The sequence below is a fragment of the Nanorana parkeri genome, unplaced genomic scaffold (genome assembly GCF_000935625.1).
Source record: "Nanorana parkeri isolate BGI_ZX_2015 unplaced genomic scaffold, ASM93562v1 scaffold2547, whole genome shotgun sequence".
Classification (NCBI taxonomy): domain Eukaryota; kingdom Metazoa; phylum Chordata; class Amphibia; order Anura; family Dicroglossidae; genus Nanorana; species Nanorana parkeri.
In genome coordinates, this window is record NW_017308815.1 from 1 (window position 1) to 16,217 (window position 16,217).

Here is a 16,217-nt window from a genome sequence, read left to right on the forward strand (position 1 = left end):
TGATTTCATACATTTCTATATAAAGCATGCGAGCAGAACCCCGCAAAATTCTTTTAACAGCCGGTACCGGCTGTGACATACACACATTCTAACCACTCTATAGTGGCAAGATCATTTGTATGATGAGAAACTGCAGCCGCCCCCTCCACCTCCAGTGCGCCCCCTCCGCCTCCAGTGCCGCTGCCGGTTATCCCAGCTCAGCTGTCCCCCCTGCAGGCCTGGGACCGACACAGCACCTGTGTACAGGTATTCCTCACTTAACGACCGAGTTCCGTTCCTACGACCAGGTCGTTAAACGAATTGGTCGTTAAGTGAGGAACTCTTTACAGTACTGTACTGCATTAGTACAGTACTGTATACCGTTGCCGATGTACAGTACCGAACAGTGTACTGTACATCGGGCAATGAAAATACTTACCGGGATCCGCAGTGAAGATCGGAGGACACCACGTCCGCCAGCGACGCGGCGCGCTGACGCTGATGCGCAAGGTCTGAGGTCGATCGGCAGTCCGTCGTAAGTGCCAGTGGTCGCAAAACAGGTAAGTCGGTAAGCAAGGAACATCTGTACTCTATAAATGGAGGAGAGATCAGCATTCTTCCACTGCTGATTTCTCCTCCTCTGTCTCTAAAGGTGGAAGTGATGTGTGTTATATCACTTCCGCTGCTATAGCCAGAGAGGAAGCTGGTGAAGCAAATCTCTGCTTCATCAGCTTCTTTCATCAGCATGCGCAGATCACATTTTCGGCCGGGACGCAAGGAGAGTGTAATGATCTCTATTGATGCAATTGGATACGCAACTGCGGAGTTAGTTGTGGAATGACGGGGCTCAGTATGTGATTCCTTACTTCACTCTCCATGTACTGTTTAATGGAGGTTTGGAATCAATTACATCATCCCCCGTCAATGTGGTTAACTTATGGTGGCAACAGAGAAATAAGACAATGAGTGTAGGGAATTACCACGTGTCCCTCTCCTAATCTCCCACTAACAGTTCAGCTGAACTTGGTACAATAAATGAGAAGCTATATTACACAGTTCAGCTCGAATTCACTTCACCAGGGTTTCACACAGTATTGTATGTAAGGAGTTGTATATTATGTATCACAGTTCCATTGTGATTAGTAAGCAGAGTTCCTCAGCAGCGCAGAGGTTATTACTGTATAGCAAGGAATAGGGACAACAAGGTTCACAGTTCAATTGGAAATCATCCAGCAGAGGTTATCAGCAAAGCAGAGGTTAATACACTATTGCAGGCATTAGGGCAATATGCTTCATTTCATATCAATCAATTTGCAAAGGTTCCTACTCTAGTGCAATGACATATGGCAATATGCTTCCCAGCTCAATTCAAAAAGTCCTTTAGGCTGAGGTTTAGATCAGTGCAGAGTATCTCTTACTGACACTATGTTCCAGCTGATATGCATCAGACAATCACTATGCTTGTAAGCTATTGCCTTCAGGCTACTTGCGGTTGTGGAGTCCTCAGATAGATCCCGAGATGCTGACACCCTATGAGAGTCTCTCCTAAGCGATGTTCCACGTGCACCGCTCACACCGGTCGGACGCCGAACATCCATTTTTCCTCCCTTAAATCCCTCCTCGCCGTGCATAAAGGGGAGGAGCCGGCTGCCGTCCTGGAGCAGCCTCGAAGGGGAGGAGCCAGCAGCCGCCCCGGCCGTGCACGGCCCCGTAACGCAGCGCTGGACCATGGACGGGTAAGTCTATTACAGAGAGACACAAGGTAAGTCTATGGACGCGTGCACCTGCATGCAGACACCATGGGACAGGAAGTGCCTTTAAGCTCAGAGGAGTCAGCGCTGGATCGGAGACCCGCTGCAGCATTGGAGGGACAGATGAAAAGGACAGGAAAGAAGAAGATCGGATTAAGAAACATCATTTATGGTAAGTGCTGACATTAACATTGGGGGGGAGGGAAAAACATTTTTTTGACTTTAATGTCACTAAGTGTAAAAAACAAAACACAAAAAAAATTTAGTGACATATAAAAACCCAAAAAAAACATTTAAGTCCCCCGCCCCCGCATGCACACTCATATAAACGTAAATACGCATTGGGTGCGCCTACGCGCAAAAGCAAAGATTATGCCACACATGTTACATATCACCGCGAGCGTCAGAGTGCGAGCAACAATTCTAGTAATCACTGATAACACTAGACTGATGAGCAGTAAAAGCTTTTAAAACATTGCCTGTGGCCAAATTTAGGTATGGTAGTTTTTGGCGATTTTGCAGGCGCACGCAATTTGAAAGCTCTGCATGTTCGGCAGAGCCAAAGTGCAGAAGGACTTCGACTAAGCTGATCCAACATCTGGATTGGCTGAGCCGAAGCTCAGGCATGGCAGTGAGTGAATAGCTGACATTCGGCTCGGCTATTTTGCTCGGTACCTCTGTGGTACCGAGCAGAATAGGAAATAGTGAAAAAAGTAGAAAAAAAATTGACAACATTTTTTTTAAAATGTAAATAAAATAAATAAATAAAAATATAAAATTAAAAAAAAGAAAGATTTTTTTGTTAAATATTTAAAAAAAAACGAGAAAAAAAACACAATTGGGCGGAGCAAGCAGTGGCCAATGAATAACAACTGTGTGGAGCCAGCCATGACGCCACGGCCGGCTCCGCTTGGTTGTTATTATTTAATGACAAATCAGTGTCCCCAGGTCATTTGATCTGTCATGATAACTGGGCGGAGCCAGCCATGAGATCACGACTGGCTCCGCCCAGCTGTCATTTGCAGGGCTTACGGCCGGCCCTTCGGCAGGCCGTTTGCCCCGCTTTGGGTGTTGAGCTTGGCTGAGTGAATATAGTGAATAGCCTATACAGCAGTCTTTTAGTTTGACTGAACCGAACGGCTCTGGCGGCCGAAGAGAGCCGAAGGATCAGCCAAAGCTATGGCTGGATCCTTCGGCTCCTTTGTGAATAACCCCCTAAAACTATATTCGGGCATACATAAATTCATTTTTCAGAACACAGCGTGTTCTGCGCATGCTCGCTGCCATCTTGGAGGCGGAGCGTATGACATCACATGACAGTGACATCACACGCTGAATGAGCAGTTGTCATATTGGCCGCCAGCTCGTTATACGCGCCTCCATTTTGGAGTATATCTTGGTATACACCAAGATGGCGGCACTCGAACATGCGGGCGCTGCCATCTTGGTGTATACTCCATGGCCTCTGGTGTATACTCCGACATGGCCTCTGCTCGTTCTGCGGTTTCAGTGTGCGGTTTCCTTTATCAAAATGTATTTCCTTTGACGAAACATATGAAAACGTTTTTTGTTTTCATTTGTTTTGTCTGAAAACAAATGTTTTTGTGCACATGTCTATTCCTCAGTGTGCTGCTGGACCCAGCTGGGGGAGTGTGTGTCTCAGTGGAAAGAGAGACAGTGTGCTAAATGCAGCAAGTGTCTGGAACCAAGCCTGTCAGCAGGACAGGAATCTGTGGATGGACTGTAACTATTCCTATAGAGGAAACGGACCCAGCTCAAAGGACTATCACTAATACTCAGTAAGGCTCAGTGGAGCAGAACTTTATTTTGTTTATGACAGTTTATTTTTGGTTGGATGCCTGTAACCTTTTTGTTTATTGGTGTCTGGAATTAAAGCTGCCAATTTTGTTGAAGAGACTGTGATTTTGCCTCTACCTTGAGACTAGTTCCCTACAATACACAGACTGAAAAGGTATTATGCACACTGACTTTTGACCAACACTGACTGTGACCCACATAGCATACAAAGGCTGACAGGCATTCAGATAGTGATTGATAACTCTGAACGTTTCCGGTGTGTCAGTGGTGTGTGCCAAGGCTCAGTTCAGGGACACTTATCTTCTTTCTCTGACGTGTTCATGTTTGCAGTGGGCGTAGGGTGGAGTGAGAAGTAGACTGTCACTTGCCCATGTCACTTTTGTTACTGTTTTATATATTATATTTATCTATTATATTAAAACTATATTATATCTGTTATTCCTCTGCAAACTGTCACTAAATATGCCCGTTAGTAACTTACCATTAAACAGGGATTCTTAAACAGTTTTTATTGAAGTTTTACCATACAAAAGGGATAAACAGTATAAAATATTGATATATTAATCTGTCTATAATACAAAGCTAGTATTTCAACTATAAAAAACTCACCTATCAAACAAAACCTTGTCTCAGCAGTTTGTATTCTTCCCATATTTTGTAAGAATGAATATTAAACATTGCACAAAGTTATTTGAGTAACACATGAATCATGTGATAATGTATAGGAGGGTGACAAAAAAACTACATATGCATTCAATTGCATGCCACCAAGGTCACCCATTACTATTCTGTAGAGTACATCCATTTCTATGTCATCAAGGCAGATTGGCAGGAGGTCAGGGCTGGGTTCTCCCAATTTGAAGTGTGCGCAACTGCTTAACAAACTAACAAATCAAAGCCGTTCAACCTCCTATCCCAGTGATGTTCATGCCTAAAGGACCTCTCCAAAGCCTCTCCCATCCTCTGGAACTCCCTACCCCAATCTCTATTCTATTTCCTACTGTGTCTGCTTTTAGGCGATCCCTAAAACTAATTTTTTGTGAGAAGCCTATGCTGCCTCCACCTAAAAACTGTATGGTTACTTTTTCCATCTACTCATACCCTCACACCTATTACCTTGTGTTTCACTTGCTCTTCACTTTTAGATTGTAAGCACTCACAAGCAGGGCCATCCTAACCCTCTTGTCATGAACTGTGTTGTAGTGTTGTAATTATACTTTATATTGTAAAGAGCTGTGCAAACTGTTGGCACTATACACATTCTGAAAAATAATAATAATAACAACAACAACAACACAACAATAACAACATATTTTAAATGTGAACACATTTCATGTTTTTTACACTGTCTGTATATTTCTGAGAATTTTCCCCTCACATTTTTTTCTGCGACACCAGGGCAAGAAATGCAAAAAAGGAGTCAATTTCACACGGACAGTCCTGTCAATTTTTCAGGTGGACCTGATTGGATGCCCAATGTCAGTCTATGGGCAGCTGTATGTTAACAGATGGGCGTCCGTTTACACCCAGTTACCCCGACAGCGGTGACATCTGCTCCATACTGCTCTGATCAGGAGAGGATCTGTGCACGAATCCCCTCCTGATAAGCCAATCTGAAAGGAGCCTTACTTGGCATATAATCTGAGACCCCATTCACACTGAGCTATTTCAGCTCAAAAATCGCTCACACATCAGCTCAATGTAGCTTGTCCAATGCATTTCAATGGAGCTGTTCACATATCACAGTCGCCTGTAGCTTGTTGCTTGAACATGACCTATTTTTCGGTGGACTTGGTGTGATTTGGCCCAATAGACTTCAATGGTGTAGCTCAATGTCGCACGAATACGTCGCGCTACAGAAGTGTCACTTTTGCACAGAAATATAAGTAGGAACATAAGCAGGAAACTGGAAAAGGAAACAGGAAGAGGAATGCGTAGTCCATGCCAAAAGTAGCGCCACGTAGTGCGACAATATGTGCACTGTAGCTCAATGTAGCTTAATGTCTCTCAAAGTCGCTCAGATCAGCGCTTTTTCTGATGTAGCTCAGTGTGAATGTGGTCTGAGAGTTTGATATGGATCACCTTTAACTATTTCTTGTAGCCTAGGCTACCTATTATGATAGGGGTGAGTGATTGATTGCTGTGATTATGGACAGCAATATTTAGAAATCAGATTTTATCATTAACTAATATTCATTTCATTATCATTATTACTTTAAAGTCTCTTTACCCTGCAAGAATATTGTCCCTTCTTAGCCTTTGAGCAACCACATTTGAGACTTGGGTCACAGTATGCCTGAAGAACTAAATGGAAAATAAGTGGGATACATATCCATCACTGATTTTCCTTTTTAATGACCATCAGGTTGGTAGTTCTTTGCCGTGAAGAATTCCCTGGGGGCCCCCACAGCCCCAAAGAGGCCATTTAGCTGTACTCACAAATCTATGAATGGAGTAATATCGGTGAGAACTTATATTTAAGTTACAAATTTGTGATATACCAAAGATCATAAAAATATGGATACACAGTGATATATTGTCACTGATAACTGCTTATATTATGTATGTAGATTCTGGTTGTATACTAGAGATATCCACCTTGTCTCTGAAGAAGTGAATTTATTCACGAAACACCGTGAACTTGGAGTTTTCCTGGCCCCCCAGTCTAACGATATTGCAATAATCATTGGAAAGTGACGTTGTTGAATAAGGGACGGGGGGAAGGCGATAGTGAAACGATGGATTTTAAATACACTTCTATTGTTATTTTAATGCTGTAAATAAAAATTAATTGTATTAAAAACATTACTGATACAGATTTATTTGTGCCTAAAAAGTCCCAAAATAATATCGTGGGAATTTGGACCATAAGGTGGGAATGTGGCACACATTAAAAAGGTTAGCATTGCCACTTTTATTAAAATATCATGGCAGTTATTCTTTGTGTTAGCTCAATCTTTTTTTTTTTTCAAATTCTTTATTGACTGAATCAATGTCATAAAACACAGTAACAGTGGATACGGTGAGGTTACAGCGCTCACCGGCTCCGCAATATAACAGACTGTTGCACATCTGACACATTCAGCAAGACTTCTAAGGTCAGATCAGTAAACGTTTATCTTATCTAAACACATTATATTAGTTTTCTGCCATAGTCTACAGAGTTCCATATCTCTATGTAATAAAGTTCCGTATCTAAGTATGAAACCGGAAAATAGCTGTATCTTGTGCTTAAAGAAGAAGCAGTAGAAAGCACAGATAGAAAAGAAGAGGAGGGAATGGGTCCGGACGGGGCCTAACACACCTTTCAAGGGTCCTGGTCGCTGTACTGGATGCAAGTGACAACCAGTCTCCAGAATGTCTGAAGTCAAGCAAGCGAAACTTTGAGACATTAAGGAGTGAGCGACGCATGCGGCCATTTTCAGATCCCAGGGGGAAGTCGGGGTCCCCAAGGACCTGGGTCATGGGCGAGGGCGTCGGTGACAGTCTGGATGTTCTTATAATTTTACGCGACACTCTCAGAGTAGTAGAAACCAGTGGATGAGATTGGACCTCTGTGGGCCTGGGGGAGGATAGCCACGGAGTCCCTCAATGGGGAGGTGGAACACACTCCGTTCCATCGCCACCCATCCCCTGTCCTCCCGTTGGAGGCACCAGTCAAGGACTCTAGACATGTGTATGGCGGAGTAATAGGTGGAGAGGTCCGGCAGTCCCACTCCCCCTCTTTTCCTGGGAAGCGAAAGGATACGTCTGCTGAGCCTGGGTGTCTTACCCGCCCATATGAAAGAGATTATGTCACTATGTAATGTCCTGAAGAAATGAGAGGGTAGGCTGATGGGGAGGGCCTGCATGAGGTATAGGATCCTTGGCAATATGTTAATTTTCACCGCTGCACAACGACCGAGCCAGCTGATGTGCAGGGGACGCCAGGCCTTGAGATCAATGGCAATCTTCTTCAGAAGAGGGTGAAAGTTGATGGCATATATGCTTTCCAGGTCCCTGGGAATAAGCGTGCCCAAGTATTTAATATGGTGCGACTCCCAGTGAAAAGGAAAGTGAGGTTTAAGACTGTCAAACGCCCCCAAGGGCATGGTGATATTGAGGGCCGCTGATTTTTGTAGTTTGACCTTAAAATTAGATACTTGGCCATATGCGTCGAGGGCTGTAAGCAGGTGAGGGAGGGAGGTTCCCGGGTTCGTAATGAAGAAGAGGAGATCGTCCGCGTATACGGCGGCCCTGTGTTCTCCCATAGAGGTGGTCAGCCCTGAGATGGTCGCAGAGTTCCGCACGGTGTGGAGGAATGGTTCTAAGGTAAGCGCGAAAATTAAGGGGGACAAGGGGCATCCCTGTCTGGTCCCATTTGTCAGGGGAAAGGTCAGGGATCTAGATTCATTAACGCGAACCGCGGCCGATGGGGAGGAGTATAATGCCATTATCCAGGTCAGCATGTTCGTCCCCAGGCCAATGTGTCAGAGAACCCCAGACATAAAAGCCCAGCTCACCCTTTTCGGCATCGGTGGATAGCAACATCATCGGGGCCCCCAATCTCTTAGCCTGGTGTATCACCCCAAGGGCTCTGGTGGTGTCATTCCTGGCCTCACGTGCCAGTATGAAACCCACCTGGTCAGGATGAACACGCTGGGGGAGAAATGGTAGCAATCTATTGGCTATTATTTTTAGCGAATAATTTCAAGTCCATGTTTAACAGCGCTATGGGACGGTAATTGCTGCAGGAGGTGTGGTCCTTGTTGGGTTTTGGTATCACTGTAATCCAAGCATGTAAAGTGTCTGTTGGAAGAGGGGGACCCACCAGAATGCCATTGTATGCTGCCAGAAAGGGCCCCGTCAATGCATCGGAGACATTTTTTATAGTAAGGAAGCGTGAAGCCATCCGGTCCCAGGGCTTTCCCAGATTGGGTATTCTTCAGAGCCCATAATAGTTCCTCGGGTCGGATCGGAGCCTCCATACTGTCCTGTCCTCAGCTGCAAGCGATGGCATTCCAGATGTCCGGATGTACTGTATTATGGTCGCTTCTGGGGACTGTCCCCGTGCATGTGAAGGCCCAGGCCCTAGGTTGTACAAGGACTCATAATATGCTTTAAATTCCGCCGCAATGTCCGAGGATACAGTCGCCTTGCACCCGGATGAAGTGACCACATGGGAGATATATTCGCCAACAGCTTACCCGGTTTGTCTGAGTATTCGTAAAGAGGCCTACGCCCCTTTAGTAACTTGCCCCTGGCCTGTTTGAAAAACAGGTCATTTAGTTCTGTTCGTACCTCCACTAATTCAGGCCCTGAACTTGCAGCCTGCGACCTTTTATGCAGGCCTTCCAATACCAGTAGGCGAGATAAGAGGAACGCAATCCTGGAGGTCAATTCTCTTTTCTTCCTTGCGCCATGTTTGATAAGTAGGCCCCTCATTACACATTTATGGGATTCCCATATCATGAACGATGGGGCTGAGGAAGGGGCGTTGACAGTGAAAAATGCCCTCAGTTCTGCTTCTACCTCTGCCTTAACCAGTGGATCTTGCAACAGAGACTCATTGAGTCTCCATGACGGGCATGGGGACCTTGGAGCCAATAGGTCCAGGGTCAGATGTATGGGAGCATGTCTGACATCAAAATATTATCTATGGAAGCCCCTCGCACCAGTGAGGGATCCTTATGTTGCACAAACAGATAGTCTATACGGGAGTACGTCTGATGGGGGGCGGAGAAGTAGGTGAAGCCTCGTCCTGTAGGGTGACAAAATCTCCATACATCCACTAATTGGAGTAGGTGCAATTCCGCCTTCAGTTTTCGTAGATAGGCGTAAGACAGGTGAGAAGTCCCTTTCGAGACATCCCAGAGTGGGTCTAGCGGGAAGTTAAGGTCCCTTCCCAGGATTAGTACCCCCTCCATGAATTCTAACAGTCGCGGGACAAGAGCCTGTAGGAACCCCCAGTGGTCTGTATTTGGGAATGAAACGTTAGCCAAAGTGACCTGGGTGTTACCAAGTTTCCCTTTGAGGAGTATATATCTCCCGTTAATGTCCAGCAGCTGGCTCCCAAAGGACCATTGGGACATCTTTGGACAGCAGTATACTCACTCCCTTGGATTTGGACAGTGGAGAGGGACAGTGATACGACCAGGGGAAGTCTCTGTTGACGAGTTTGGGTACCTTATCATGCTGGAAGTGTGTCTCCTGCATAAATGCCACCTGAGTGCATGATCGCCTGAAGTCCGACAACAGTCTGGATCGTTTTTCGGGGATATTAAGCCCACGGACGTTCAGAGAGGTTATCCCTAGGGGCCCCATGACAGCCCCCCAGGTATTCAGAGCCCGTCTGGAACCCTAGAGAAAAATGGCAGGTACAGGGGGAGAGAGAAAGGGGGAAGGGGGGGGGCTGAAGGAGGAGAAAGTGAGGAAAGAGACAACAGGTATAGGAATGTACCACGAGGATCAGCAAATAGCGTACTTTGTATAAATCAGGTCAGTTCAAACTAAAGTTTCAATTAAAGTCCCGTTCAAAAAGAACGAGGCAAGCCTATGTGGGGGTAGGAAATAGCAAGAACAGAAAAACAGGTACAGCACTGCATGCAGCCAGGAGATATTCCCCCGGGCCACCTGAAGTGCAGGTAAAGTTACCCTATGCGTGTATACCTCTGTACTTCCCGGCAATAGGAAGGAGGAGGACAGGGGCGACAGGCGATTGTGTATATTAAGAGCAGGTTACATAACAATGCATATAACACGACAGTGATGTATCAAATTAAACTGCATAGTGGGATGCCAGGCGGCACGGTCCAAAACGTGAAGGCATGTCGACAGAGGGTCATGGCCATGGTGCCCATCTACTCCCCCCCATCCAATGTGGCGGTGGGTTGGGGGAGGAATCCCAGGTAGTGGGACCCAGCAGCGCATGCTCCCCTGGCCAATGCAATCGAGGTGGTGCCTAAAAATATTAAACTATTAAACTTCAGTAATGTTTGAGTGTTAGTCAAAGTAGAACGGATGTCAAGGTTAAACATAACATTGGCCAAAAAGCAATCTCACCCTTCTGACCTGGTAGGGATAACATAACAGTAAAACTAGGGTGGCCACGGCATTAAGGGTAGGCTAAACACCTCCTTTACGTGAGACCCTCTAATCAGTAACCACTGCAAGGGTGAAAATAAGGTTTTCAAAGTCCAACAAGGCAGTGTCTGTAAAACAATCCCACCCTGCCGACCCAACTGGAAAGGATAGAATGTCAACAAACTGGTGATCACATCATTAAAGGTAGGTCATACACCACCTGTACGTGAGCAGCCCTGTGGTGCAATGATGGCGGAAGTCCTTCTAGGATGGCTCCAAAGACGCTCAGCGTAGGTGCGCAATCAGGGACCGGATAACCCACCCCCCCCCGGGAATGCTGCCAAAGGTGGCTGGAGCCAGGGCTCACCCCAGGTTGGGTTCCCGGCGAGGTGAGGGTCTCCTTGCCGGTTGTCTGCCCCCCGAGCGGTAGCCTGTGATGTACGAGGCGGAGGACCCACTGAGGAAAAAGGGCCATGGGGGATGTCGAGCCAGCATGGGATTGCCACGGCATCCGTCTCAAGGAAAGTGAAGAGATCGGGTAGCTGCTCCGGGGTGTGAAGGGCAAAAGAGGATCCATGTCGTTGAACGATGAGATGAAAGGGATGACCCCAACGGTAAGTGGCACCCACCGCGCACAGCAAATCCAGGAGAGGCTTCAGGATCCGTCTCATCCTCAGTGTATGGCGGGAGAGGTCTGGCATCACTTGCATCTGAGCGCCATCGAACTCGACCGTGCCTTTGCTCCACGCTGCCTGCAAGATGGCTTCCTTGACCGTGAAAAAGGGCACCCGTCAGAGGACGTCACGGGGTGCACCAGTCAGCTGTGCGCGGTAAGTTTGCACTCTGTGGACCCGGTCCAGTTCCAGGGGGTCAGTGGGGGGCTTCTCCAATAATAAGTTCAGGACTGCCGCCACGGTGGTACGGAGCTCAGTACTCGACGTCGCCTCCGGTATGCCTTTCAAACGCAGGTTGTTGCGGCGGCTTCTATTTTCTGCATCATCTTGATGTAGGAAAAGAGTAGTACGTTTTTGCCGCGTCTCACCTTGGGTCCCCTCAAGAGCAGAGATATGCGTTGTGACAGCTGTGAGGTGGTTAGCTGGGGATGCTCTTGCTGCTCTCAGCTCATGCCACTGACGTAAGTGGTGAAACAGAGTCACTCATCATCTGGTGATAAAACCTGATTATCAATCATGATGGCTGAACAAAGATATTGGCTGACAAAGATAGATTTGTCCTTCTGAAAATAAAAGTAGATAAAGACATTGTCAGGAAGAGTACTGTAATATGTGTATGAGGTAATACAGACTTCACATGAGTTAGTATGCACAGGGGCATCCCGAGGCCGGGTGTCATGCATGGCCATCTGATTGATGCCTGCTGGTGGCCATCTTGGTGGTGGACGCCGGCAGAGAGAGGAGGGGACGTTCACCCGGCAGGATGAGGTATTCCGCCGGGTCCCCTCCTCTCTCCAGACACTGTTGGGCCCTCGGACCATGACCGAGTGCCTGACTTTTTAGATGGGGTGACACCAAAATGACTGTCAGTCATTTTGGTGTCACCCCTGCAAATATGTAACCCGGGTGTGGGCCGCACCCCCCTTGTAACGCCACTGAGTATTATTATTATTACATAGTATTTATATAGCGCCAACAGTTTGTGCAGCGCTTTACAATATAAGGAAGACATTACAGTTACAATACAATTCAAGACAACATGGTAAGGAGGGCCCTGCCCCTGAGGGCTTACAATCTAAAAGAGGAGGGGGAAATGATACATGAGGTAGCTGTGGTAGCTGTGGGAATGAATTATGTGAGAATGTGAAGGTTCAGTGGTTAGGTTGAGGTGGGATAGGCTTCCCTGAAGAGATGAGTCTTTAGGGAACGCCTAAAGGCAGTCAAGGTGGGAGATAGACGGACAGGTTGGGGTAAGGAGTTCCAGAGGATGAGAGAGACTCTAGAGAAGTCCTGGAGGCGAGTATGGGAGGAGTGGACAAGGGAGCTGGAAAGCAGGAGGTCAATGGATGAGCGGAGGGGACGGTTAGGGTGATACTTTGAGACAAGGTCTAAGATATATCCGGGGGCGGAGTTGTGGATGGCTTTATAGGTGACTGTTAATATTTTGAATTTTATCCTCTGGGCGAGTGGAAGCCAGTGTAGGGATTGGCATAGGGGGGATGCAGACACTGAGCGGTTGGTAAGGTGAATGAGTCTAGCAGCAGCATTCATGATAGACTGAAGGGGGGATATCCTGTGTAGTGGAAGGCCAATGAGGAGGGAGTTACAATAGTCAAGACGAGAGATAACAAGGGAGTGTATGAGTAGTTTTGCGGTGTCATTGGTGAGGATGGGGTGTATTTTTTAGATGTCACGAAGGTGAAGGCGGCAGGATTTGGATAGCGATTGGATGTGGGGAAGAAACGGGAGTTTCGAGTCAAGGATGACACCTAGGACCTTGGCATGAGGGGAGGTTTGGATAGTTGTGTTATCAATCACAACTGAAATATTGGGGGAAGGTGCACGGGGTGGAGGAAATATCATGAGCTCAGTTTTTGAAAGGTTGAGTTTTAAGAAATGTTGTGACATCCAGACTGATATGTCATTTAGTAGATTAGTGACATGCAAGGACACTGAGGGGGAGAGTTGTGGAGTGGAAAGATACATTTGAGTGTCATCGGCATAGAGATGGTATTGGAAACCATGTGAGGTTATTAGTTGACCAAGGGAGGAGATGTAGATGGAGAAGAGGAGGAGTCTAAGGACTGAGCCTTGGGGGACCCCTACAGAAAGAGGAAGAGGAGGGGAGGAGTTAGAATTGTAGGTGACACAGGAGTCTGTGTCCATTGAATTAGATCAAATGAAGAGGTTAGGTTAAGAAATTGAGTGGAAGCTGGGGAGTGAATGTTAGTAGCAATGTTAAAGTCACCAAGAATGATAGTGGGTATTTCTGAGGAGAAAAAGTAGGGTAGCCAGGCAGAGAAGTCATCTAGAAAGCGAGATACAGCTGATCTGCAGGACTGCTAAGAAAGACAATCTGTTTGAAGAGGTGAGGGAAAGAAAGTTAGAGTGAAAAAAAAAAAACTGTTAACAGGTTGTTTTTTTTTTTTTTTTTTTTTTTCAAAGTACAAATAAGGGGTTGGGGGCAAATTAGCATGATCTGAGTCAAGGTTAGAATGACATGAAATAGGTATTTAAGTAAAGCTAATCACCTAAAAGATCAGAGAAGAGGAGATTTAGAGAATAAAGAGAAGAGTACATACAATAATGACATTAGGGTAGTGGACTTGTAGAAGTAAAGTTTGAAAGCTTGATGTTCATCTTAAGTTTTCCATTCACCTTGATTCCTAATTGTTGCAGTAGATAGGTGAGAAGGCCTCAGGGATGTTGAAGAGTGGAGTGGGAGTGCTGATCGGCAGAGTGTGCAGCTGATCTGCAGGACTGCTAAGAAAGACAATCTTGATTCCTAATTGTTGCAGTAGATAGGTGAGAAGGCCTCAGGGATGTTGAAGAGTGGAGTGGGAGTGCTGATCGGCAGAGTGTGCAGCTGATCTGCAGGGCTGCTAAGAAAGACATGAGTATGCATGTACTTAACATAAAATGAAAATATCTGATACTATGTGCACGTTAACTTCTGAACATATTGCATTTTTCACAAATGCTACCACTCTTTTACAAATACCTAGAAAGAGTACAGTTAATAGTCTAGCAGGGGTGTCAAACTAAATTTCACCGCAGGCCACATCAGCATTATGATTGCAATCAAGGGGCTGGTTGTATCTGTAAAAGGCTATGCAGGTTCTATGGTGGGCTGTGGACATTCAGGTGGCTGCGCAGGTTCTATGGTGGGCTGTGTGGTCTCTCAGGTGGCTCTGCAGGTTCTATGGTAGGCTGTGCGGACTCTTAGGTTGGCTCTGCGGAGTCTATGCTGGGCTGTGCAGGCTCTCAGGCTATACGCGGCCTTTTTTGGGCTCTGCGGTCTCACCAGTCCTGGTCGCTCTCAGCGTGTGCAGACGGCATGGATCAACAGCAAGGAGGAGATTTGCAGACAGCACTGTAAACAGGTGCCGCGATTCACAGGAAGGCTGTCGAAACCTTGCTTGGGACCTCGGCAGCCTTCCTGTGAAGCCCAGCGCCTGTTTAAAGCACCGGCTGCAGTTTAAATAATTTAAGCGCCAGAGCTTAGTATTGGGGCATTTTCACCAGTACGAGTACTGGTAAAAATGCCCAGTATCGGCGCATCCATACTCAGTATATACAAGGTGTCCTGTTCTCCGCTCTGCTGCTGAATGCTGACTCAAGGTGGGGGCGGAGATGGGGGGGAGGAGAGGTGCGAGGGCCACATGAAATGGCCTGGTAGGCCAAGTTCGGCCCGCGGGCCCTGTGTTTGACACATGTGGGCTAAGGTAATAGCTTGGGACATGCATACATACATATGGGTAACATGCTAAATTCTAGAATATTTAAAAAAAAACCATCTTTATAAAGAATGTTTGTTTTTCTTAGCTCTAAACCTAGGCTAATCCATTTTTTTTTCAGCGGAGAAAAACCAGGACTTCAGGTTTTGTGACTTTCTATTGATTTTTTTTTGAACTTGAAGGGAAATGTTGTCATTTGCTTTGATAAACAAACAAAAAAAATCCTGGAAGAATGAATAAAAACTGCTCCCTGGAAAATAGAAAACCTGCAAAAAGCCTTCAAAGAAAAGTCATAAAGCCTGAAATCCTGTTTCTACTGCATTGAACACAGTGGATTAGACAAGGGTCAGAGCCACATCATTGTGGAGTTGTGTAAACACCTTATTCAGTGATGACTTTTGAATAGGTTTAAGTGACTATGTTTGGTTTGGTTCACTGTCAAACCCAGTGTGAGGTCAGAAAATTACAAAATGAAAGTAATCAACAAAGATTGCGATATGTTGTTGTATTCTTTGCTATTTATTTAAGTAACACGTGTAACTGCGTATGTTGGCATAGCGTTTGAGGAGCTGCAGAATCCCAAATGTTAATTTGCAGCTTTTTAAATGTTGAATTTACCAGGGTACTGTTCAAGGGACGTTTGCCAAACTGCTCCTGAAGTCAATGGGAACCATTTTCAAGGCTAACAGGCAAGGGATTGTCAAATAAACAGCATGGGGGCTACATTCCACCATATAGGATGTGCCAAAGAAAATTGTTATAAAATACCATACTAGACATTAGACATGTGCAATTCGGTTCGTTCCGAAATTCGTTTCGGATGAATTTTCGGAAATTCGGAGATTCAGATGCATCCGAATTCCGAATTACAGCTAAGAAGAATCCACACACATCCGAATTCCCGATTTCCCGAAATTCGTTAGCGGTAGTCCGGCCGAAATTCTTTATGGACGAAATTCGTTATTGGACGAGTTTCGTTGCAGCAAAATGACACTAGGAAAAAAAAATTTAAAATGACATGTTTTTTTTCCTAATGTCATCGTTAGCGGTAGTCCAACCGAAATTCGTTTATGGACGAATTTCGTAATGGCAGCAAAATGACATTAGGAAAAAAAAATGATTTTTTTTTCTTTTTACGGTCTGCAGAAGTTGAAAAAAAAGAAAGTGTGAGGTTCCCCCCAATTCATACCAGATGC